The sequence below is a fragment of the Aquarana catesbeiana genome, linkage group LG03, assembly GCF_042186555.1.
Source record: "Aquarana catesbeiana isolate 2022-GZ linkage group LG03, ASM4218655v1, whole genome shotgun sequence".
Classification (NCBI taxonomy): domain Eukaryota; kingdom Metazoa; phylum Chordata; class Amphibia; order Anura; family Ranidae; genus Aquarana; species Aquarana catesbeiana.
Genome location: NC_133326.1, coordinates 229,385,474 through 229,411,917, shown reverse-complemented (window position 1 = coordinate 229,411,917; position 26,444 = coordinate 229,385,474). Strand labels below are relative to the sequence as shown.

Below are 26,444 nucleotides of genomic sequence, written 5' to 3'. Positions count from 1 at the left end.
ACTTTTAACCTCCCTGGCGGTATGATTATTTCGGATTTTAGGTGCTGAAAGCGGTACAATTATTTTGCATGGAAATTTGGCGTTATATATTGTAGGTCTGTAATTCTTAACAATAACACACTTAAATCTGTCCAAACAAGAGTCTAGTAGATATCCCGGGTATGATAAAGTTTGAAACACAAAAACATAAATTATAATATAATAAATAAAAATAAATAATTTTATTTATACTATCGTCCAATTCTGCAAGTGTTCTAATTTACTATCGCTGTTTTCTAGCTGGTCTAAAGCCACTTTTGACGTAAAGGGACACTTTTTGGTTGCTATGGACAATCTCCAGTATCCAGGCAGAAAGAACAGTATATATAATATAAAACTGCATGCAGGGTATGGGCCAAAGCACTGGGGACAAAAGGGATGTGAAATCATTTCATACAGTACTGTAATCTATAAGATTACAGTACTGTATGTGTTATGATTTTTACAATTTTTTGAATTTGCCGCCAAGCTCCGCCCCCGTGCGTCGCGACGCTCGCAGGGAACGGAGCCTGGCAAGGAGAGGCTTCGGAGGAGGACGGAGCCCGCAGACACAGCGGGGGACATCGTAGGATCCCGGGGACAAGGTAAGTAAAGCCACACCAGGATCCTGCGATGTAATCCCGAGTGTGGCTCGGGGTTACCGCTAATGGTGCTGAAATCTAACCCCGAGCCACACTCGGGAAAACCGCCAGGGAGGCTACTAATCAGACACTCACCTGTCCCCTGGTCCAGCGATGCGGGTGAACAAAGCCCCGCTCCTTTCCTCTCCTCTCCTCGGCGCCGGCATCATGACTGTGGGCGCCTGCATTTGGCTTTACAGCAATTAACACAATTGGCCGGGCAATCTTCTGGGACGTGTGACGTGTCCCAGAAGATTGCACGGAGGGAGGGGGGAGAGGTGAACTTCCTTCTGACGCCGCGGAGCACCGGGAGGAAGTGGGAGCTCGATGGCCCTAAAAAGAGGGTATTCGATCCCCCCAAAAAAATGACATGCCAAATGTGGCATGTCAGGGGGTCTCCGTCACTTAAAGGGGAATATCCATTTTTGGGTGGAACTCTGCTTTAAGGACTCTGAAGAAAGTGGCGCACATTTAAAATGAATGAAGAAAAAAAGCCTGGAGTAAAGCCCAGTGATATGATTTGTCCAAGTCACAGTGACTAGCTTCTCGGTGTTAACGTGGAAGTTTACCCTTGAATTACTATATGAACATTAAACAGTCATGTGCCTTAATAAATGCATAGCACCATGGTTAACTTCTGTCTGGTTGTCCAGCAATTAGCACTGGAAACTGCTGGCCATTTACCAGCGACACCCTGCAACTCATGGTGTCACCCCCCCCCCCCCCCCCCACATCCCAGTCAGGCTTTCCAATCAGAATATAAAGCTAATGGGGGGCTGATTGACACATGATTTGCATGCTTCCACTGAAAAATGGCCAGCGATCATATTGATCTGGTGGTGGTGGTGGGGACCTGTGCATAGTGGAATTCCTTATATCCTTCATGTGGTTTGGTATTCTAGTGTCTCACTTGCTCTTAAACACTTTTTATGTCATATTTGCATATTTCCCAACTTTTTGAGATGGGAACAAGGGACTCTTATTAGCAAAAGTATGCAAGCATAGGACACACCTCCTGCCACGCCCCCTTAAAAGGAGAATTAAACAAAAAATGATTAAGGCTTATTCATGGAATGTTTAGTACAGCTCCTTGGACAGAGGTCTGCTCTTTTTTTTATCAGCAAGGCGTGATTGACCACTCTATAATTTGAGGGTCCATTCCCTCTGGTAAGGTGATTTGCCTAATCACAGTGGTGCCCACGTGTGTCTATACACTGAACTTGGTGTAGGGATTTCCATCTTTTGGCATTTGTGCCATATGGAGTCTTTTACAAACTCATTTTTGTATTATTAAGACTGCATATTATCTGGATATATGTTTTCATTTGGAATCAAAAAAATTATGCTAGCTGCTAATCTATTGTTTTATGTGTGTTTGAGCCTGGATATTTTCACCTTTATATTGAAAAAACTGATTAGCTAAACCTACGAGTGCTTTTTTTAACCACTACTATTCCTTTATACTGGCTTTTAAAAAGTTACAAATGCAGCAATTTAGAATTTGGATGAAAGGTTTAGCACTGGGAAACACTTTTTGAAAGATAAATAGTGCATTTTATATACAAGTATAGAGATGAGACCAAAATGAGGGACAAATGAGGAGAAAAGAGGGACAGAGGGACTTTGTTCCAAATCAGGGACAGTCCCTCGAAATCAGGACAGTTGAGAGCTATGTATTTGTTGGTGACACATGGACACTTAATCATTTATTGAATTAATGAATTCACTGTATAACTGAAAATTGTGTACACTTTTTACAATCTATTATATATTATTAGCTTTTTCATTAGTGCACAATGGTCTGTATATATATATTTTGAAACCATTTTAAGGTATTCAAATGGTATATGGGTACAGCTCTTGTGGAATATTATTACACTTTAACGCAAAACAATTTTGTTTTTTTGTAGTAAATCTCTCCCGCTGTGTATATAAAGTGAACAGAACTTGACTGGGAGTGCCTATGATGTAAACCTGGCCCTGAGTTCAGCAGCCACACCACTAGTGCCATTAGAGTTTACGCAGATGATTCCATTCTGTTTGAAAACATTGATTTAGGGCTGATATATAAAAAGCATTTGTGGCATAAAATTGAATCTGGGGAAATAAAATTGTATCTCACATAGAGCGGCGTTCCTGGTCGGCAGCTGCTTCTTGGTGGGTAAATCATTTACTTGCTGACAGAAAATGTCTCAGGGGGACACAATGGCACAACATCCACAGCATGGATTAACCCTTTCATTTAGTTTTCTTCCTTTTAGTGCACGGCAGCTGTCATATAAATCCTGCCTCTTTTGTAGTCTGGAAGTCATATGTGACATTACAGCAACTGACAGAGCTTTTCACTAATGTTTGAGGATCTGGCTATTGAGCCAACTAAGTGTCTCTCATCAAGAATACATTTAATAGTAAGGGGGTATTCCAGGGAGTACAGTTCAGCTTATACTACTAACATCCCGTGTTTGGTGGACATCTTTACTGATGTAACCCTAGTTACATAGTCAGTAAGGTTGAATAAAGACACCAGTCCATCCAGTTCAACCTGAGTGAGTGTGGGTGTGTGTCCACAACTGTACATTGTGTCTCACCAAGATGCTCCTCCATTATATATTATTATATATTATTTAATTACAGTAACCATTTAGCGCCATTTAGCACTGTCAATTTACGCAGTGCTTCACACACACATCACATCAGTTCTACCTAATGTTCCTGATATACTGTATGTGGGAAATGTCATGATATAATGTATAGTCACACTTCTTCCCCTGGTCTTTTCACTCCTATTATCATTATTTTGGTTTGCCATTTAGAAACATTCCTTATGGTGGCTAAATGAATTACGCTAATCAGTGCTTTTTTGTCAGAAGATAGGTGCAGGAACTACTCCCCAGGCCACCTTAAAATGATGACAAGTGACAAGTCAGTAGCGGCACTCTGAGTACAGGACCAGTTCCAGCACAAAAAGGCTTGGATGTAATCATTCACCCTGAATATGAGAAATTAAACTGATCAAATGAAATTAAAATCACAAACCATAGATTTATCAAGTTTATCGAATTTCAGTTGCCCCTAATTGCTTGAACAAATATCTGTGTGTGCCAGAGAACCAATTCTAATACAGGCAGATAGGGGCGATCTCTTTTAATTCTTTATTTACATTTATGATTGATAAAATATAATATCGATTGATCAACACTTTTGGTTGATCGTAAAACATGAAACAAAAGTACGTGTGCTGCAGTGGTGTCGGGGGGGGCCGAGTGTGCCCCCAAAAAGCCCCGGGTCTCGATAGTCCTAAATTCATTATTAGCCCCGAGCCATTTCCACAGGGAACGTTCTCCCGCTTATCCAGCGTGACCGAGTGATGGACAAAAAGTCCCACCTCCGGGACCCGGCTCCTATGATGGACGTCCCACTGGTCCTATGCCGAAGGCCCGAAAAAGAAAAAAAAAAAACCCTGCACGCCGCCAGCGATCCGCCTCCATGGGAGGCACCCGCTGTAATGACCGTCCTCTCAGGTGACAGTTCTTTTATAACTAAGGGCGGGGCCACACGGTGACATCACCAGGTGACCCCGTCCCCCTCTGACACACGGGGACATCCCTATGGCACCTGAGAGGACGGTCATTATGGCGGATGCCTCCCATGGAGGCGGATCACTGGCGACGTGCGGGTTTTTTTTTTTTTTCTTTTTCGGTCCATCAGCAGAGCAAGAGAAGAAGAAGAAGACTTCGTGGGACAGTTTTATTTTTTGATTTTTTAATAAAAGACTTGTCCCCAAGCCGTGTCATGTAATTTTTTCCATTTTCACACTTTTTTTGTGAAATGGTAGGGGTACATTTGTACCCCGTTACCATTTCACACGGGGGGGTGGGATCTGGGGGTCCCCTTGTTAAAGGGGGCTTCCAGATTCCGATAAGCCCCCTGCCCACAGACCCCCACAACCACCGGGCAAGGGCTGTGGGGATGAGGCCCTTGTCCCCATCAACATGGGGACAAGGTGCTTTGGGGGGCTACCCCAAAGCACCCTCCCCATGTTGAGGGCATGTGGCCTGGTATGGTTCAGAAGGGGGGTGCTCTCTCGTCCCCCCCATCTTTTCCTGTGGCCTGCCGGGTTGCGTGCTCAGATAAGGGTCTGGTATGGATTTTTGGGGGGACCCCCACACCATTTTTTAAAAAATTTTGGCACGGGGTTCCCCTTAAAATCCATACCAGACCCTCAGGTCTGGCATGGATTTTGAGGGGGACCCCCACGCCATTTATTTTAAAATTTTGGCGAGGGGTTCTCCTTAATATCCATACCAGACCTGAAGGGCCTTGTATGGAATTTGGGGGGACCCCCATGCAATTTTTTTCTTTAATTTTGGTTCGGGGTTCCCCTTAATATTCATACCAGACCCAAAGGGCCTGGTAATGGACTGTGGGGGAAACCCATGCCGTTTTTTTCAATGACTTTTATGTGTATTGCCGAGACCGACAATTCATTATAGCCGCGAGTACTTTTAAATGACTTTTTTCCTTTAGAAATGTAATTTTGTGTTGTAAACATGGGAAACATGCACCACTTTACAGGCATACTATAGACACCCCCCAGGTACGAAATTTAAAGGAATATTACACTTTTATTGTTTCACTTTAAGCATTATTAAAATCACTGCTCCCGAAAAAAAACGGCCGTTTTTAAAACATTTTTTTGCATTGATACACGTCCCCTGGGGCAGGACCCAGGTCCCCAAACACTTTTTATGACAATGACTTGCATATAAGCCTTTAAAATGAGCACTTTTGATTGTTCATGTTCATGTCCCATAGACTTTAACGGTGTTCGCGTGTTTGAACAAATTTTTTGCCTGTTCGCATGTTCTGCTGCGAACCGAACGGGGGTGTTCGGCTCATCCCTAATGGGTAGATGGGGGAGTTCCTTAGGATATTAAAAAGGAATCAAATAGCATTGTTGGTTTGCGGTGCCCAGATGTACAGTATTTCTGCTTTAACAGCACAGCCTGGCGTTGAGATTAAGGTTTCTGCCACACAGTCCATTCTTTAATTTTCACACTCAGAATCTCTGCAATATATTTGATGACTGATTGTGGGTTTAGGAATAATTACAAGTAAGGTCTCATTCACACTGGCATTGTCAAACCTGCATTTAGGTGGGTTTAGAGGATATTTCTATATGCATATATATATATATATATGCATGTAATGATTTTTCAGAAATGCCATTCAGACTGTGCTTTTACCTGTATTTAGATGGTCAGTTTATCCACATTTATAGAAATAGAATTCTGCGCATCCAGGATCCAGGAGGAATTTTGTGAATGGGGGAACTAAAAATACTGACAGCCTTTGGCTTCTCAATGAACTACCAGGGTACTGTTGAGTGTTTCAGGTAGTTCATTGATGCTTCCTGTCATTATGTAACTGCCTGCCCGTATGGGGTAAGAGCAGACAGACAAACTGACTATCTGCAAGAGCCAGAGATTGCAGGTGCAATGCTTTGCAGGCTCCTAGTAAAAAATAATAATAAATACACCTTTTTTTTAACCTGCAAAAAAGATGTGCCTTTATTTTATTTTTTTTCAAAGGTGAACTTATCCTTTAAAGGAGTTGTAAAGGCAGAAGATTTTTCATCTTAATGCATTAAGATAAAAAAAAAAACTTTTGTGTGTAGCAGCCCCCCCAGCACCCCCTAATTACTTACCTGAGCCCCATCTGTCTTCAGTGATGTCCACGAATGTCTAAGCCATCTGGGATACTCCTCCAGATTGGCTGAGACACAGCAGCAGCGCCATTGGCTCCCGCGGCTGTCAATAAAAGTCAGTCAGCCAATCAGTGGAAAGAGGGGGCGGGGCCAGGTCGGGCTCCGTGTCTGCATGTACTCACGAAGCCGTGACTCAGCTCCAGTGCCCCCATAGGAAGCTGCTGACTGTGGGGGCACTCAATAGGAGGGAGGGGCCGGGAGCAGGAAAGAGGGAGGAGGTAGAGGAGGATCCGGCTGCTTTGTGCAAAACCAACTGCACAAAGGAGGTAAGTATAACATGTTTGTTATTTTTAAAAAAATAGACTTTACAGTCACTTTAAACTTCCCAGATGACTTCTTCTGTATTTAGAAAAGCTAAACGCCGGAGTGCAAGTATCAGTGAGGTCTAAATACTAGGATCAAAATTGATCTGCATAACAAAACCCTAATTGCAGAAAAGTGATAAAAAATTCCATCTGTAATTATAGCTTTTGCCTGTGTGTGTAGTTATCATGCAACTTATGTATGGTGAAAAAGAAGTGATTGCAAAAAGTCATTTTCCAAAATTCCCTACTTTTTTATGTAGAATAGGGAGATGAAGCTTTTGTGTCTACGTACCACATTCATCCATCGGACAGATTAGGAATTTGCATCCCTACAATTTAAACTTAAGTAGGATTTTTTTTTACCACCAGTCATGAATCACCTGCCTATTTGTAGTCCACACAAGTATCCATATGATCATTCAATTGATCATACAATTGACTAACATAATAAATGAATTTGGAACCATAAACCACAGACCCTCCATTAGACTGATTTAGTGATCTGGCAAGTCAATCAGCCAAGGCAGAATTTTATTGATCATGTCTGATCGTACGAGCAAATATTTGCATGTGTGTCAGACAACCGGTCGTAATACAGATCAATTAAATTATTGTTTTCGATAGATCATTTCTGATAGATCGAATTGTCAATAAATACAGTATATATTGTATTGGTCAATATTTAATTGAAATCAATTAATGCGTTTGCAACTTTTATTTAACTATTGTTTTATTTCTTATACGTCTTTACTAACAGAGAGAATGTAGTACCAGTTCATATCACTTTGCTTGATGCTCATGAAACACTAGATGTGTATACTAGGAGATAAAAGTTTCTTAAAAATATCATAAAATGAAATACAGGTATGCAACTATGTTAACATAAAATGAGTACAACGCAACCAGGATTTAGCACCAGGTGAAACAATGGTCTGGATAATCCTGAAAGAATGACATGAATTTGTAAGATAGAAAAAGAGAGATTGATACAGGTTCCCCTCAGTCTAGACCAGTGATCTCCAAACTGTGGCACTGGAGTTGGTAGCGGCCCTTTGCATTCCTCTGTCCAGCCCTTTGGGCATAATTCCTGCCACTGCCACCAATGGCGGGGCATAATTCCTGCCACTGCCACCAACGATGGGGCATAATTTCTGCCTCTGCCACCATCGATGGGGCATAATTCCTGCCACTGCCACCATCGGTGGGGCATAATTCCTGCCACTGCCACCAATGATGGGGCATAATTCCTGCCACTGCCACCAATGATGAATCATGATTCCTCCCACTGCCACCAACTATTTTTCCCCCTACTACCAAAGATCAGGCATGGTTCACTCCCACTGGGCACAGTCCAGCCCCCTCTAGTCAGGAGGACAGTAAACTGGCCCTTTCTTCAGAAAGTTTGGAGACCCCTGATCTAGACCATAATTACACTACACAACAGTATTGTTTTGCTTCAAATTTCCTCATAAACCCCAGTACACATTAACACATGACTACATTCTGGTCTGGCATCACCTTGCAGACAGACCTCTGCAAAAGACAGCAATACCCCCAAAGAGCAATGTAATATTGGCAGACTACTACCACAAAAACCCTTTTTGGAGATTCTCTAGAGAGGCTTCCCTCCAACCACTTTGCATATTATATATACTGTGATTCTGTACTTGCCAAATATGCTGCAGAAATCTCCCTCAACTGAGTCTGGCTGCAACCATTTTAACTGTGGGCAGCTGAAGCTGCTGCCTGTTCACTTCATGGATTTACACAGATACACAGAGGCACACTTCCAGCTCTGCAGCTCTCATTGGCACTCTTATGACTCATCCTTCCTCCCTTCCTGGCAAACTCTCACGAGAGTGACAGAGAGAGCTGTGCATGTCATAAGCCTAGACTTTTTACCAGACAAGAAACAGGAAGTGGACTGTATAAGGTATTTACTGACAGAAAAAAAAATGTTTTACTACCCAAAGTTAAAACAACAAGGGCAGAAGATTTAATAGATGGAAAGTTGAAAAAATTACTTGAGGTCCACTTTAACCACTTCCCGCCCGCCATATAACAGAATGACGTGCGCAAAATGTTTAAGTTAACCTGACTGGACATCATATGATGTCCAGCAGGATAAGCCAAGATTGCGTGCCCGCGGGGGAGTGCAGCACGCCGATCGGTGATGTGGTGTGTCAGTCTGACAAACCGCAACTCCGATCATGGTAAAGAGGCTCTTTACCACCTGATTAGCTGTGACCAATAACAGCTGATCACAGCGTGTAACCAGGAGATTAAAAAAAATCTCAATAAGCGTATACAGATTGGTTTGTGCAAAATTCGCATCTATAATTTATGGAATATTTTTATGGCATTTTTATTTTTATTTTTACTAGTAATGGCAGCGAACAACAATTTTTAGTGGGACTGCGACATTGCGGCGGACAAATTGGAACTAAGTGACACTTTTTGGGGACTAGTGACACCAATACTGTGATCAGTGGCAAAAAAAATGCACTGATCAAAGTATAAATGACACTGGCAGGGATGGGGTTAACACCAGGGGTGATCAGGGGGTTAAGTGTGTGCCTGGGAGGTGCTTTCTACTGTAACTGTGGTAACTGTGGGGGAAGTGGATACACTGGAGGTAAAGAGAGATTGTGTTTTAGCTTAGCTGAAAGACAAGATCTCTCCTTTGCTTTGCCTTGTTTACACACCGCTTCTCTGTCTCTCTACAGAATGATCCGCGGGTCACTGTGGCCATCGTGGCCGCCGGACTCGCTGATTGGCTCCCGCTGTGTTCAATCACAGTGGGAGCAGCACCCCCTACGCAACTGGGCCGCCCTGTCTCACTATATATTTGCGGTGGGCGGTCCAGAAAGCGATTAAAGAGGGCAAATTGTTGGTGCCCGCTTAGCTTGTACCTCTGAGCCTGAAGTTGCCAATTTATTTGCGGTGTTGCGAGGTACAGTATCAAAGGTTATGAAGGCATATACAGTTTCCAGGAAAACGTCATCTGATAAGCATAAGCGAGGCCAACAAGGTCAACTGACTGAAAGAGTCAAAAGGACATTGCACAGGATCGTAACCCGGAATATTAAAACAACTGCTGCAAAAGTGACTGCAGAGCTCAATCTCAGTCTTCTAAAGCCCCTGTCCACAAAAACTGTGCGGAGGGAACTCCATAAGCAAAACATTTACGGGCGAGCTGCAATTGCCAAACCACTAGTGACTGATCTTGAAGTGTTACTAAACCCAGGACCCTGTATTCACTATAGCTGGTCACCCACAGTACACAGAACATGGAAATGCAATTATTTTGGTAAATATAAACTGCAAAATTCCTTTTCTCATCAGCAGTATATAGCAGTCTTGTGACTTCTATCAGTGTCTGGTTAAAGTTTGTAGGAGGAGTTTTCATTCTCCTCTGACTGTCCTATAAGGCTAAATGACTCCTGACTCTCTGTCTGGAGAGTGCTGATGGCCATGTGCCGATCACATACACCCTCCCCAAAAAAATAGAAAAGAACACGCATCAAACTGAGCATGTGCAGAGTGCCCCCAAGGCTCTGCACAATCACAAGATGGATTGGGGACTGTGAAAGAAGGGGAGGATCAGAGAAGACAGGATCAAACAGCCTTTTTACACAATGCGCAGGATTAACCCCTTAGGTTCCATAGTGAGTATAACAAGCATGCTTTACTGCATATACAGACTGATTTTACTGCTGTGGGTTTAGTAACACTTTAATGCACAAAAGAGGAGAGAGTGGTGCAACACCCATAAATAGTGGACTATCGATCAATGGAACACTGTAATATGGTCCGATGAATCGTGCTTCACACCACCAGACGTGTTTACGTGTGGCGAACACCGCCCCAAGCTTATGACCAGGTCTTGTGCCAAAAAATGTTTTTTTCTTAGGGCCATAACCATGAACGATGTTGAAAGCATAGGGTTCTTTCCCAAAGTGCTTAAAGTTTTCCTTAGCTAAGCAATTCTTAATAGTTTCTCGCTGTCTTCTCATAAAAGTTGACTCCCTTTTTATTAGCACACAAATATTTTTAGCTGTTTTCTTCAAGGTATTTAGAGTTACCGCAGAAAAGTTACTTATTTGGGGAAAAAGAAACATGACATTACTGCTAAATGCAGTCTAAAGATCATGTGATAGGAAATGGTCGTTTCGGTAATAAATAACTCTCATAACTAAGCTCCCTTAAGATTTGTCATTACATCATAAATGCTATAGCTAATATTCTAACTTGTCTTGATTGGACATGGTATGTAGACCAGGTTGTGGTTAAAATGATCACAGATACATAAGGTCACACTAGGGTTATGTCCCAGAACATACAGCACTGAAATTACATCAGGGAAAGCAAATATGTTCCATGTGTTGGAAAGCTGACTAAAATGAGTAAATCAAAATATAGTAAAACCCTCTTGCTTTTAGGATACTATGATTCAATATACTTCATCACTTAAACTTAAAATGTAATTCTTAGGCACTGGAGTCATGCCTGACAAAGAGACATAAGTAGTCTCTAAAGCTTTCATCTTAAATCTTTTTAGCTAATTTAAAGCTCCTCGGTTAGCCAATGAAAAGGATCACTTTTATTCCACGTTTTCTTACTAGAGCCTAGACATCTGAAGCTTATTTTATTGTAGCATTTGATTAATCATGACTTTATAGTTTTGCAAAGATATTGTAGAATGTGGAAAATAGATAATCCACAGCGGACCTATAAGACCTTACTGAAATTAACTAATGTATTACTTCATGAAGATATTTCAATTGCAAAAGATCCTGTTCAGCATCCTAATCCAGACAGATCTAGCCACTTGACCCTAGTGCTGCGTAAAACTATTTTGTCCAGTTTAGTTAAACTCATGTGTTGGATATGTTGGCCCTTTTATTTATACATTTTTGTTAGTGGGAAATATTAACAAACTGAGCAGTAACAGAGACTAGCCACCTTCAAGATGCATTATGCAGCATTCCCAATAAGTACTAAATACACAAACCACCACAGTGCACCACAAGTCCCAACTTCAGTATTCAGAATCAATGGCACCAAAAAGTTCCATGCAGGCCACAAGGGAATCAAGAATAATGAAGTAATAGGATCCCACTGCTTCCAAAAAGGGATCTGGGGTGATACAGTGCAGCTCAAACAACAGAAAGACATGGATCCAAGTTAGAATGTAAACAGCTGATTTAAATTACAAAAAGTTTATAACACACTTATGCCCTGTACACACGCTCAGAAAATCCGACAACACACGTTTGTCTGCGGAAAATTTGAAAACCTGCTAGCCAACATTTGGTTGGCGGAAAGTCCGACAACAATTGTCCTATGGCGCATACACATGGTCGGATTTACCGCCAACAGGCTCACATCGAATATTTCCCATCAGAAAGTCTGATTGTGTGTACAGGCCTTAACAATTAAAATCTGGTAGACCAGCATGGGAAGCAGAGGGCACCAGAACAGACGCATAACTGGGCTAAGCTGTAGTAGCAACAGCTCCTGATCTAATAGTCGGCATACAGGGATTTTGCTCTAATAGCTGTCAGAAGAAGTGCCAATGGACAGCGCTCTCAGCCGCTACCGGTTGCCTCGCGGTAACCTCTATGTGAAGGTCATAGGGGGTGGTACCATTTCAAAGAACAACTCCTTTTTTCTCAAACCTGCCCCTATGCATAACTGAGGGGTTTAAAAAGGATCTGATTGGCTGGAAGTGCTATGCCCCGTACACATGGTCGGACATTGATCGGACATTCCGACAACAAAATCCTAGGATTTTTTCCGACGGATGTTGGCTCAAACTTGTCTTGCATACACAGGGTCGCACAAAGTTGTCGAAAATCCGATCAATCTGAACGCAGTGACGTAAAACACATAGGTCAGGACTATAAACGGGGCAGTAGCCAATAGCTTTCATCTCTTTATTTATTCTGAGCATGCGTGGCACTTTGTGCGTCGGATTTGTGTACACATGATCGGAAATTCCGACAACGGATTTTGTTGTCGGAAAATTTTATAGCCTGCTCTCAAACTTTGTGTGTCGGAAAATCCGATGGAAAATGTGTGATGGAGCCCACACACGGTCGGAATTTCCGACAACAATGTCCTATCACACATTTTGCGTCGGAAAATCCGACCATGTGTACAGGGCATAAGATGATGACTGTGTATTGTCAGCTATAAAATAAGGCCTTACTGCATGGGCTGGCCCTCTCCCCCAAACACCGCCCCCCTAGCACAGAGAATGTGCTAACACTGACAGTTTCGGTTCTCAAATTATCAATTGGTAGCTAGGAGGACCATAACTTGATCATGTAATCACTGTGATCGCCAATCATAATGATTTCTGTGAATGAAACCTGACCCTGTACTTTTTCTCCTCTGCAAGGAGGAAAAAATATGGTCTATTTGTATAAAATATATATTATTTATATTTGATGTCAATGTAGAGCTGCACGATTCTGGCCAAAATGAGAATCACAATTTTTTTGCTTAGAATAAAAAGATCACGATTCTCACGACGTAAATTCTTTCACATTATACAAAAAAAAATGGGCTAACATTACTGGTTCGTTTTTGTTTTTTTTAATTCATTAAAGTCATTTTTTCCAAAAAAATTGCATTTGAAAGACCGCTGCGCAAATACAGTGCGACATATTGCAACAACCACCATGTTATTCTCTAGGGTGTCTACTAAAAAATATATATATATATATATATATATATATATAATGTTTGGGGGTTCTAGGTAATTTTCTAGCAAAAAAAAAAAAAAAATGATTTTAACTTGAAACCAACAAAAGTCAGAAAAAGGTTTAGTGTTTAAGTGGTTAAACTTTTTTCACTTACACATGACAAATTGTTACCATGTTTACACTTAAGTTCAACTGATAAAGAATGTTTTGCCAGTTTTTTTCCTTCCTTTCTTTTGAGGGCTGTGGCTTCAGAAGAGCAAGAGAGAATTCTTTGCATAGAAAGAATTGTGAAACACTTTAATCAAGATCGCGATAACGATTTCTGACGATTAATCGTGCAGCTCTAAGTGTGTTCAAGTAGAAAAAAAAAAAAGCAAAATTCCTGCTCTATTGATTTTGGCCTATACTACAGAAACAAATGAAAATAACGTACATACACAAATGTAATATCACTGTGACTGTCAGGAACAGGAAAATTTATTTTAGGTTCTTTGGTGGTGTGTCCGGGTATTGGCAAGAAGTACTGTATATAGCTAAAGTTTAAAAATGATATATTTTTTACTATTTTGAGCCAGCTTTCGTTTGATAACAAAAAATCTGGAAATAACGATTAACATTTATCACTAAATGAAGACCCAGTTCGTCCTGAACAAAACAAGATACATTTGGATACACTAAGTAGGATCAAAGAGATCAAAGATATCTAGTTTTACTAAAATCCAAGCCTACTTACCAGGCCTAAGTTGGAAAACTGGGTTCAGGCATTAAGGTTTGTTTTTACCTTATCTTTAGGGATTAACGTGTATATCTAGTTTTTGATAGAGTGGGAAAGGATTCAAATTTCTGTCAAATTTTTACTGCTTTACAGTAAACAGCTTGAATGGATGAATCTCTTCTGTTGACTTTTGTATTCTGAGGCACCTGAGGCTGTCAGAACACCCAAATAATAACTGCATATGATTGAAAAATTAACTTTTGTCGAGACAGGTGGTTCTACCAGGGCCACCCACATCTCAAATTTTGGACAATTCAGCAGGAATCGGCTGAAAGTTGAGCTGTCTATGGCAGGCACTTCCTGTCCTACTGACAGTTTTACTAGGGAGAAATACAGCAGCTACATTTTTTGGGGGGAATTTAAATTTTCCCCTACACTCTATTTTTTTTTATTTCTTTCTATATTGGTGTTGTTGAGTTCCCTTGGTTTCCTGTCTAGTAAAGTCTTCACAACAGCCCCAAACTGCAGTAAAAACGGAGGGGGGTTCTAACTGCCCCCTACTTTGTCCAAGAAAAAGCATTTTGGCTGGACCTAAACTTTAGGCTTTACTAAATCCACAGTTAACCCTGTAAAAGCTGCATTTTTGTGATAAAATAGAGGCTTGTTTTCAATAGAACACACTCCTTTTTAAAGCTCAGGAGCTGAATATATTTCCAACTATGAGGAGAAATCATACTGAAAGATATGGCCGTTCTGCACCACTCAATTGTATAGCTAATTTTCCTATTATGAGTCGTGTTGAGTTCTCTCTCCCTTTTTTTGAAGCTTGGTCTTGATAAATAACTTCAATGTCTCATATTAGGTAGCAGTACAAGTCTTAGTGACAGAATAATTACTAGATAGCTAATTTGATAATTAATGGAGTTCAACAAATTGCTGTAATGTAAGGAACTAATATACTAATGCACAGAGTTATAAACAGTTTGGACTATGACTCTGATTCAGCGGGTCAGTTGCAGCATGCAAATTCCTTACTGATGTTTTGCAAAATAGTTTTTACTGTGGGAGTCAGTAAGAAATGCTCTTTTGATGTGCGCTGTCCTCCTAAAAACCTAGCAAGTTATTTGATAATTTCACAACTGATTATGCAATATATTTTCTGTGGATTTTAAAGGATTACAACAGTAGGATATCTATACATACAATAAATGTACATAGCATTATTATTTGTTTTCAATAATACCAAATGTGCTAAATCACTTGTATTTCTAAGAATGGCTAAAATAAAAAGTATCCTGCTAGTTCCTGGGAAACAGGTTAGGAAAACGTAGAATGACATCTATAGTCTATTAAAGTCTTCTCAAGCTGTGCATTAAACCAGACATATAGTGACTTTGTACATATTTCTTTCTAAAATAGCCTTTTGTCTTATAAATAAGAAATATTAGATATGAATATTATGTATTATTCCATCCAGCAAGTGTAGTTTTAGGCTCTTTCTCACATCTTTATCTCCATTTCCAGGTTGTCAAAAAAGGCTTCTGTCCCAGGAACTGTCCCATGTCCCCAGTTTCCCCTGGCAGTATTATACTTGCATGTCCCCAATCCGGCACCATGTCACCAGCTATAAAAATCAAATGAATGGAGTGGCGCTAATTCCCAGTAAAATAAATGTGCAAATCAATCACATAAATAATCCTGCAATCATATAACATGTGGCACTTCTAAATAATAATAAAAAAAAGTGCAAAAAAGTGATTAGGCAATCAAAAAAGGAGTAAAAAAAATGTTGCACACAGTGGTGGATGGCTTTGGATTGAGCATCTGACTGCACTATTGTTTTTGAACATCACAAGATCACAGCACTTTATTTTTTGACCTGTTTTATATGATGTTCACCATTTCTACACTGGTCTTTGTCATCACCATGTACTGTAGAGTTTCTTAAAGCGATTACCTTTGTTTTTTTATTTGTGTAAAAACTCCTTTTTGATTGCCTGTTCACTTTTTTGCACTTTTTCATTATTATATAGAAGTGACACATGTTATATGATTGCAGGATTATTTATGTGATTGATTTGCACATTTTTTTTACTGAGATTCAGCGCCACTCCATTCATTTGATTTTTATACTTACAGTGTATGTGGTGACACTACAGGGATCGGGCAGCTTTATCAATCATTTATTTTATTTTTTCACAATTTGTCTACATTGTTATTATTTTTTTCACGCTTGGTACCGCATCAGTAGTCCTTAATATTTTATATATCACCAACTATGCTGCACAACCAATTGTCAAAGCCTTCTGCTGAGTGCACGCTTTAATCAATACCATAGAGAGCATGTACATAGCTCCCAACTGTCCCTGATTTGGAGCAATGTGTCCCTCATTCCACCTCATTTGTCCCTCATTTTGGTCTGATCTATATAGTTGTATATAAAATGCACTTTTTATCTTTCAAAAAGTGTTTCGCAGTGCTAAACCTTTCATCCAATTTCTGCTGCATGTGTACACTTTAAAAGCCAATATAAAGGAATAGTAGTGGTAAAAAAAGTCCTTGTGGATTTAATTAACCTTTTTTTTCATTAATTCTCCTTTAAGGAGGTGTGGCAGGGGTTGTGTCTTATGCCTACATACATTTATTAGTAGGTGTCCCTCATTCCCATCTCAAAATGTTGGGAGGTACATACATGGGTAAGGGTCAGAAGTTTTGGAGATAGCTGCTACGTTTACTGCTCTCTCATGTTCCTTGTCCATCCATGATTGTTGTGTTGCTTGACATGGCCCTGGATGAACAAAGTTATATCAACTGGATGTGAGGAAGCATCTAGTAAACTGTTTAAAAGGGTGGTGACATATGTCATGTTACCGTTAAAAATGAGCAACAGTCATAAAGACAATATCACCCTAGTAGTGACATGTTAAAAGTGAAATTCTTGTCAAATTCAAATGATTAAAGATACTGTTTGCATGTTGAAACACTCATTCTGTTATAACAGGGGAGGATTTGCCAGGCACTTTAACACATCACCACTGAAGTGATTTTAACTGGAAAAGCAGGGAATGTTAAAACAGCTGTTCTATGACACGGGTGTGTTTTCTACTAGCAAGATGTTCGAGGGCAACTAGCAGGAATTGTTTAGCTAGACACTTTCCTTACTGAAATACTCATAGCTCCAGCCAAAACCTTTTTTTTTTTTATAGAGGATAAAGAAGGGTAAGAACTTTTCAGGGTTTTATTGCTGTCTGACACAGTTGACTTAGGGGTTGATTTACTAAAAGCAATTGCTCCAGAGCTTAGTAAATGAGGTAAAGCTTCACTTTGCAAAGAACAACCAATCACAAGCAAGGGAAATGAAAAAAAAAATAGCATTTTTGCTTGCACATGCTTGGATGATGGAAGTCAGCAGAGCTTTTGCTCATTTACTATTCTCTGGAGCAACTGCCCTTGCAGAGTGCAACTGCATTTTGCAAAGTGCACAGTCTATTTGCCTTCAGTAAATCAACCTCTTACCGTCACTTTTCATTGGTGTGATACTAGGCCAATAAACAAGTAAAGTGAATGTCCCTGGGACAGTAAGAGGCAGACAGCAATAAAATCCTCACAGAGGTTCTAATCGTTCCCATGTGTCTCTGTCCCTTTGGGGAGATTTCCCATCACTTCCTGTTACCTAAACAGGAAGTGAGGTAAAATTTCCCCTATAGATCCACAGAAAGCAATAAAAGCATAACACTGGTTCTAAAAATAAAATAAAAAAAAAACATTTTGGGCTGGGGTTTGGTGTTAATCTTACAGTGTTGAATTGTGGTAAGTACATGATCGGTATTGTGTAAACTCCTTCTCGTGCTCCAGTGTGTGTAAGCGAAGCTGCAGAGTGGACAGTACTGACCACTACCATAATGACTGGGTTTTTTTTTTTTAAATTCTTTTTGGCATACACTGAGCATTTCATATTATACAAACTAGTAAAATGTACAGCTCAAGTATTTAAGAGCCCAAGGTATGCACAGGACCAACTATTATAGAACCACACATGATACACTGAATAAATAATCATTGTAGAAATACAGTTTGTTGGAACTGGGGCACAGATATAAAGAAATAATTAAGAACATGGACTGCAAAGCACAGTGCGGTCACTGGCATAAGTATGCCTTCATTTTTGTACTAAAGCAGAGGGAATCCAGAATGGGAGTGTCTGAATAGAGAGGAGATAGGAAAAGAGAGGGGCAGGGAAGAAATTTGGGTGGTAGGGACCTTTTGTAGAGGGTACAAGGAACCTCTCTGGTGGTCTTAGAGAAGTAAGGTTCTCCATTCTCATGATATCATTAATGGTGAACATTCATTGGGTGATTAAGGGTAGATTAATATCTTTCCATCTAGCTGGAATACAGTTCCTAGCTGCATTCAGGATGTGAATGAGGAGAGGATTAATTGAATGTTTTCTAAGAAGTAGGGTAAGATGTAGAAAGAAGGTGGCAGGTTCATCTTTTAAAGTTATCCCTTTAAGCTGGGCAGTCAATCTCTTTCCAATAGTTTTGCAAAAGTGAGCATGACCAGAAAATATGGAACAGAATTCCTCTATCAGCATTGCATCTCTAAAACATTGGGGAACGTTGGAAAATTTTATTAAGGAGCATGAGCACCCTGTACCATCTGGTTACATTTTTGTACCTAAACCTTTTAGATTCTGCTAGCGATAGATGATTTATGTGTAGAAAACAGCACATAGTCCTGTTGGTCTTTTGTTAGTATTTGCTCGAGTTTGGTCTACCGGAGTCAGATCTGAACTGACAGACTCGAATGCCGGACACAACTGCTGGGTTGCATACCACTTGGTGCGTCATGAGCACCCTGTACCATCTGGTTACATTTTTGTACCTAAACCTTTTAGATTCTGCTAGAGATAGATAATTTATGTGTAGAAAACAGCACATAGTCCTGTTGGTCTTTTGTTAGTATTTGCTCGAGTTTGGTCTCCCGGAGTCAGATCTGAACTGACAGACTCGAATGCCGGACACAACTGCTGGGTTGCATACCACTTGGTCATCATCAAGCATTGTGGATTTAAAAAAGAGAGCCAGATTGTTTTGTTTACCACATTTAGGGTTGTACCTATCCTGAGGTGCTTTTTAATATGTAGGGGGATCCTTTGTTGGATTCAAGGTAAAGCAGGTAGAGGAATACATGACATTTCCTGGTGCTGGTCTACACAAAATGATAACTAATGAGTGCTTGCTTGCACCAGTCAAGCACTTTTGCCAGATGTATCAATTGATGGTACCAGTGGGGTCCAGAAAACTGAAACTTCCCCTATTCTTTCAAAAGTAATATTGAATTGGTAATTCTCTGAGACCTATGGGCCAGAAGAAATCTAATTCATACACTTTTTAGGATGCAAAGAAACAAATGGTTATATATATGGGAAGCATTTGTAGAATGTATTGTAGATTGGGTATAACATTCACGATGAATATACTGTTTCTACTAAACCATGTATTGGATTCTTTGTCCCATTGTTTTAGATCTTGATAGATCATGATTAGAAAAGAAGGAAAGCTTTTATTGCATATAACCTCAATAGTTGGGGTAATATGTATTCCTATGTATTTACATTTTTGGTCAGTCCATCTGAAAGGAAAGGTGGACTTGATAATAGAAAGTCAGGATGGGTTATTTTAAAATTTTGTGCTTTCAATTTGCTTGGAATTTTTTTTTAACTTTATAGTTTTGTGTACCTCTCTAATTAATTAATTTGCAGATTGTGGTTTCTGGTTTGTTTTACCAGCATACTTAACCTACAGAGTTGGAGTTAATCATAGAAATCAGAAGAAGCAGAAGTGGAGAGCTATATATACACAGTTGTAATCAGTAATTGATTACATTTGAAAAAACACACACATGCTTAATCCCTCCAATGCCATCGTTAATACATTTTTTATAGATGAAATATGTCTCCAACTGAGGACTATATATTATGAGTAGGTAAGGTGTCAGAAACCATAACGACTATTTCCGACACTTGCATGTGCCCATTGTCATCCATATGATAAACTGTACACTGTCTAGTTATTAAATGTCACACTGTAATTAGCTGATGGCATTCTAAATATCTAATGTACAGTATATAGGCTGCATTCCTAGAGGGGTGGTTCCCTCTAGTGAAGAAACAGACAGCAATAAAATATTTCTAGATGATCTAACCCTTCCCCACTCTATCCAAAACAAAAAAACATAAAATGTTTTGTTTAGAAATATGCCTTAAAGTGGACCCATGGGCAAAACTTTTTTCATTTTGGATAGAGTAAGGGAGTGTTATAATCCCTGTCAGTTTATTTTTTTGCCACCTGTGTCCCATAGGGAGATTTACCATCACTTCCTGTCCCATAGCCAAAACAGGAAGAGCAAAGACATTCCTGCAAATTAAGGAAGACCCTTGGGGTCCCCCAGGCAACCACAATTAGTATCCACATTGGAAAATTTCCCTTCTGTTACTTTTCTGGGGACACCCAAACTTTGGGATTTCCTTTTACTTTCACTTTCAGTGACAAAGGTAAACAGGGCAAATAGAGAAGGTAAATCTCCGGGGACAGAAAGAGCAATAAAAACCAAATAAGTGTTCTAATACCTCTTCACTCTGTCCAAAACTAAAACAAAAATGTTGCCTCTAGCTTTACCTTAATCTTTGTACACATATATTTTAAAGCAAAGCTGTGAGCTGATTTAAACTATTGAATCGTTTTCAAACAAAATGTACTCAAGAGTAACCACAGCGAGATAACTGCTATTATCTGTTATCTACAGAGGCATCTTCTGTGGATCACCCGTATCATGTTTTTCAATGTAGATACTAAGAGCTTGACTTCCCCAAGTTCAGGGCTAATGCCCTGTACACACGACCGGTTTTGCCGTCGGAATAAACTCTGAAGGTTTTTATGACGGAGTTCCGACGGAGTTCCGCTCAAGCTGTCTTGCATACACACAGTCACACCAAATTCTGACCGTCCAGAACACGGTGACGTACAACACGTACGACGGGACTAAAAAACGGAAGTTCAATAGCCGGTAGCCAATAGCTTCCTTCTCGTACTTGCTTCAGAGCATGCATCGTTTTTGGTGCGTCGGAACAGCTTACAGACGAGCGTTTTTTCCGATAGTAATTTGTTCCATCGGAAAAATATAGAACTTGTTCTCTATCTAAGTCCGTCTGAATTTTCGACAGGAAAAGTCCGATGGGGCATACATACGGTCAGAATATACGATGAAAAGCTCCCATCGGACTCTTTCTGTTAGAAATTGTGGCTCGGTTCTCAGTGCAGAGATGGCGGGGGACAGCTGCAGTATCGGTCTGATGCTGCATCCACCTAGGTAAATATGTTTAGCCAAAAAAAGATAAAAAACATACTTCTCTTTTAAAGTTTTGATTTACTTTTATTTATATATGTCTGGCTATTTACCTCTAGATTTATTTTGCATTATTTAAGAATGCCTTTTATTTTTAATTCTTTATTCATGTCCACAGTTAAAGACACAACACATGAAATGACAATTCTACTCACAGGTGGAGCATAATGTGAAATTAGAAGCATAATGAAAACACAGAAATATCATAGGCAAGTTAGATGGTAACAAAATGCTAAGACAACCTGCAGAAAGGCATTTCCAAATACAATTCCAAGTGTTTTTGAACAAAGAAAAATGCTTCAGGAACAAATACTGAGGAATTTACATTTCTTTTTGGTATAAGGGTGCTGGGGATGAGATGGTGCCAAGGTCATGAATAGGGTTGAGGGTATAATAATAAAAAAAAAAATCATGTGCATACGTGTACTTAGATATGTAGTACATGGAGACCATGTCAGGGTTTAGTCACTTAAAGTGATACTAAAGTCTCTTTTTTTTTTTTCTTGAAAAATATCAAGCATGTTATACTTACCTGCTCTGTGCAGTGGTTTTGCACAGAGCAGCACAGATACTCCTCTTTTTGGGTCCCTCTTCAGTTCTCCTGGCCCCTCCCTCCTGTCGAGTGCCCCCACAGTAAGCAGCTTGCTATGGAGGCACCTGAGTGGAATCACAGCTCCCTGTGTCCATTCAGACATGGCGCTGTGGTTCGGCTCCGCCCCCTCTCTCTCCTGATTGGCTTACTGACTTTGATTGACAGCAGCGGGAGCCATTGACAATCAGGAGAGAGAGTCCCGGAGGGCCGAGGCAGTAGTGCACATCACTGTATATAGATGGGGCTCAGGTAAGTAGTAGGGAAGCTGAGGGGGGCTGCTGCACACAGAAGGTTTTTTACCTCAATGCTTAGAATGCATTAAGATAAAAAAACCTTCTGACTTTACAAGCACTTTAAATAAGCATTTTGAATCTTTCCATAGGAGGAATGTCAGTAAGACTCAAGATGTAAGGGCCCAAGACAGTTTCCTAATGTATATTCAGTACATTTAGGGCATCAATGATAATATACCTACATAGTGGCAAAGAAAAAGGGGCTTTTGGGTGCAACTTTTGTGTAAGATGCTACTAATGCACTAATAAACTGGTAAAGAGTGCATTTTATGCTATTTTAATAAATAAATATGTATAAAAGTTTATCAAAGTAACTCAAGCATGGAATTTTGAGATTCCCCATATTTCAAATCTCTGGTTAATTCGTCAAAGCTGCAGTTTAGTTTAGTTTTTTGGGTGTTTTTTGCTATTCAGCACCAGTGACATATTGTACCTGTAATGAAGTGTGTCCCATGTCTTGCCAGCTGCTACACAGGGGGGCTTTAACAGATAAAACATGCATAGTTAACATTAAGCACACATACTGTATAATCTTATGGGAAAACTTTTGCTGAAATGGTCTGGTAACAGGGTTTTTAAAATAATTTATGTATGGTATAAAAGTGTTTTAAATTAAAGTAAAATAAAAGGTCATTGTTGTCGGAAAGGCCTGATGTTAGATCCTTCATCAAAATTAACAAAGGATCTGACCATGTATACATGCTTAAAGGAGAAGTACAGCCAAAGCTTGTTTGGCTGTACTTCTCCTGTGGATCACAGAAGTGCAGTTCGCTCTGCACTCCTGTGGCCTGTTTTCAGCAGACAGCAGGCTAAAGCCAACTGTTGGCTGAAATCAAAGAGATGGTCCAGGCTGGAGAAAGACAATGTCCATAAAGTCAGGGTTCCACCCAGGAGCCTTCTCCGGCACCTGGATCAGCCTCTCAGCTTATTATTGAGAGCCTGAGCCTGAGCCAGCCGCTCCCGCCCCCTCCACAGCCCCTAGCGCTCCAGTGAGTGCGGGGGGGGGGGCAGAGCAGAAAGCGGTGACTGACAATCACCAGCTCTCTGCTCAGAGAACTGAGCAATCAGTGGTGTCTAATCCCTCAGTTCTCACCCTTAGAGATGACGGGGGATAGGTACAGCATCATATTGATGCTGCATCCACCTAGGTAAGTTTGATTTAAAAAAAAAACATACTTCTCTTTTAATGTTCATTCACATGGCCGATTTGGGCCATATGCCAAGAATCGGCGTTTCTCTGCAGCTGGTATACACAAGTGTTTGTGATCAGCCATGGGCAGCAGCCTGTATAAATCAATGACAGGCAGATAGATGGCACATGTACCTGCTCGAATATTACGTCTGATTAGGGACAGAAGAGCGGCCCTTGACACTAAGGCCCCATTCACACTAGCGCGTTTTTTGATGCATTTTGCATTTTGCAGAAATGCACGGGAATTTTTTAACATGGGTTCCTATGGAACATGTTCACATCAATGCTTTTTTGTATCTCAGCGTTTTTGGAAAGGGTCGGGGACTTTTTTGCATGCAAAAAGCAGCGTTTTGCATGTAATGGTTTTCAATGGACAAGCATCAAAAACGCAAGTGCTGCGTTTTTGATGCGTTTTTGATGCGTTTTTGGTGCGTTTTTGCCGTTTTTTTTTTTTTTTTAATTTTTTTGTAAGACTGTAAAAAAAATGAAAAAAAAAAAAAAACGCAAAACGCAAATCGCGGCAAAATCGCGGCAAAATCGCGGCAAAAACGCGGCTCAAAAACGCGGCAAGCATGAAAAAAAAACCTCCAAAAACGCTCAAAAGCAACATGCATAGGTGTGAATCGAGCCTTAATGTCTGTGTCCAGAGCCATTCAACTGTCTCTAATCTCGTGTAACCAGATGTGCAATACATGTGAACAGCCATGGTGCCTGTCATGAATTTGTATAGGCTGCTGGTCAAAAACACCTGTGCATACAGTAACAGAGAAATGCTGATTCAAGGTGGCGTACAGCTAAACTGGCCAAATTCGTTTTCTATTTCACAACTGCTAGTCAGTGAAGAACTTTTTTTTAGCAATCAAATTAGGGATATTGGATATTAGTTTAAGTCTTAAAGATGCCTACTACATGATAAGGATCATAAATAGAAGAGGGAAAATAACTATTGCCCCTGGAGAGCATGAACTGGGGGCAGAGGTTAAAGAAGAGCTCGGTGACACATTAGCAGTGGTATATTAGACTTTTTTTTTTTTCATTTATTAGATTATAGGATCCTTTGGACTGTAGTAGAGAAACATACAAGTGGTGCTTGGTGAATGCAGACAGTTATTGTTTTGTACCCTGCAAATGTGAAAAAAATGTTTTGATAGCAAAAGTTATATATGAACCACATTACTTATATTTTAATAAAAAAATATGATATACAGATGGAGTTGGTAACATTATGCAGTTTAATGGAAGAATACAATTGCGATGTTCCATCAGAGGAAACCACAATAGCTAATATCAATTCATCATGCTCGAGGCTTGTTCAATAAGATTAAATAAACTAAACTAAGACAAATGGCTCCATAGGGACCTTATCAGCTGAGTCCCACACATCATTTGGTCTAGTAATTTTGACTAAATTAAAAGTAATAACACAGCTGCATAACAAAAAGCTTTCACACCGATCAAAATGATCTGACAACAGTAATATAAAACTTTGTGAAAATAGAAGCATCAGAAGAATTTAAAAGCAGCTGAACATCTCAGAATAAAAAAGTTTTACTTAAGAGGAAGAATGTGATGACCTTTAACTACAAACAAAAGACAGGTTTTAAATAAAAGGTTGCAAATAGTATTTGACACTCAGTTAATAAAGTTTTATTTAGGACTGTCAGAGGTGCAAAATCAAATCACACAACAATGGACACAAGCCGCATGTTACTCGTCAAAAATGATTGCCAATCCTGATAAACCTGGGGCCTCTCCATTAAAACACAAATGGATCTCATTTAAAGAAGAGACTCCTAAAATAACTGAGTAAAAAAACTATGCTGAATTTACAACATTTAAAAAAGAATTTCTATGGAAAATAAATTTAAAAAATAAAGTATTTTTTTAACAGTGGCAGCTAGTAGTAAGAAAATTTTAACTCTTCAGCTTTTCAGAACTGGGAATCTAAATTAAGTGACCTGGAAAAGGGGTCCATTGGATCTTACCAGTCAACTTCCATATTTGTCTACTCATCCACACTCCAGACAAGTGTGGCCTCTGTTGAATATTAGAAACTCATTAAGGTAGCAAGGGTATGAGAGGCCAACTGCATGCTCTGTGTGAACTTCAGCCTGTTTCACCTGTATAAGGGCACTGTGAACAGCAAACTTTGTCAAAGCATTTGCAGAGCTTTCAGCAAGTGTAAAGTACCATTCAGATCCAGTTTCCAAATGGTGAACACAGATCCTAATGGGAGTGTTGATTGCCACTTTAAACAAGCTGCTAGCAGGCTTCAAAACTTCTTGAAGCTTGTTGAAAGCCTGCTTGAGCCTTCTAGCAGCTTGCCTAAAGTGGCAATCAACACTCCCATTAGGCTGTGTGTTCAACATTTAGAAACTTGGTGGTGAATGGTACTTTAAAGGTTTCATCAAAACTTGCTGAATGCTCTGCAGATGCTTTGTCAAAGGTTGCTATTCACACTGCTCTTATACAAGCTGAAGCCCTTGTGAAACAGGCCAAAGGAATAAACTGAAACAAGGATCTGAAGTGCTCCTTTACTAGTTCCCAAGGGAATAGGTTCACCTGACAGAGTACACTGCTATGGACATTTGGCTACTGTAGATCAGCCCATTTTACTTATTATTTGCAGCATTCATTTGAAGCAAAACCAAAAGATTCACATGCAACTTAATTATTGTCAATCTATTTAGCCTCCTAAAATGCTAATATAGCTCACTTCACCGGTGTTGCAATTGGGACAATGGCTAGCAAGCACACTATTATATCATTGATGATAAACTTAAATTATTTCAGCAACTGAC

The 26,444-nt window shown here is 39.9% G+C and overlaps 1 protein-coding gene across 3 annotated transcripts in view; it reads left to right on the top strand.

The window, feature by feature from the left end:
- MET (MET proto-oncogene, receptor tyrosine kinase) overlaps positions 1-26,444 on the top strand; it is a 212,544-nt gene that overhangs the window by 50,161 nt on the left and 135,939 nt on the right. The window lies entirely within an intron of this gene.